Raw genomic sequence first — 979 nt, 5'->3', positions numbered from 1 at the left:
ACAAAGATCAATAGATTTCACATAATCGGCTGAAATTAACATGGAGGGTTCCTTACTACACTTTTTGCAGATGATATTAATGATCACTATTTTCATTGAAATTTTGGTGCTTTATTCAAATTTAAAACATCTGTGTTCCTCTGATTGTAACTGTGGTCAGATAATTCAAAAATGAGGTTTATTAACCATAAAATTGTGTAAAAGTCAGAGAACTGAGTTGGAAAGAAGTTGCATCGTTGACACGAAGGTTAAGAGACATAAAGCAAGTCAAGGGAAGGTAAAACCTCCGATAGAAGTGTGTTTTAGGAAGAGTCTTGAAAGCGGTTACAGACTCATCCGACCTGATTTCCTCAGGAAGATCGTTCGACTGTAAACTCTCTGTCCTCTTTAGCTCTCTGCCCGAGGCTCTCAGGATCCCACTCATCTCTGAGTGCGGAGCTAAAAGGCGGGAGATGTAACCGGCAGAGAGGCGACGTGTCTGTGATGTGACTCACTGTGGCTGCTGTGGACGGAGTTGCTGTAGGTCGCTGAGTCTTTGGACGACACCGAGCTGCAGCGAACTGAATCCTGAGAGCTGTGGAGCTGAGAGAAGAGACACGGAGCAAACACACACTGACGTCCTGACAAAAACTACAACCACCTCCTCGTGGTCGTATCCCTCCGCCACTCAGACTAGTTCCAGCTTACATCCCTGTTTATCCAGAGTCAGAAAATATCAACCATTTGTGGGAAATTTTGTCATAATTGCTGTGAAATCTTGAGTAATGGCTAAAAAGTGTTTTGAGAGGTCACATTGACCTTTGACCTTTGACCTTTACAAGCAAAATCTAATCAGTTCATCCTTGAGTCCAAGTGAATGTTTGTGCCAAATCTGAGGCAGCTCTGTCCAAGTGTTTCTGAGATATCACGTCTGCAAGAATGAGACAGACCGATTCTTCATCACCTGCTAACAACCGAGTATAAATACTACTACTACTAC

The 979-nt window shown here is 42.9% G+C and overlaps 1 long non-coding RNA gene across 1 annotated transcript in view; it reads right to left on the bottom strand.

Annotated features, from left to right (window-relative positions):
* Positions 1-973, bottom strand: part of LOC147817842 (uncharacterized) — a 2973-nt gene extending 2000 nt beyond the window's left edge. Inside the window, exon 1 of the long non-coding RNA XR_015438618.1 lies at positions 495-973. This is a non-coding gene — a long non-coding RNA (uncharacterized LOC147817842). The remainder of the gene's footprint in view (positions 1-494) is intronic.
* Positions 974-979: the final 6 nt, after the last annotated feature.

Source organism: Seriola lalandi, unplaced genomic scaffold (genome assembly GCF_002814215.2).
Source record: "Seriola lalandi dorsalis isolate HSWRI2012SDOR001 ecotype SW California unplaced genomic scaffold, Sedor1 jcf7180002054878, whole genome shotgun sequence".
Lineage (NCBI taxonomy): Eukaryota > Metazoa > Chordata > Actinopteri > Carangiformes > Carangidae > Seriola > Seriola lalandi.
Note: the sequence above shows the minus strand (reverse complement) of the source record. Positions and strands in the feature narration are given on the sequence as shown.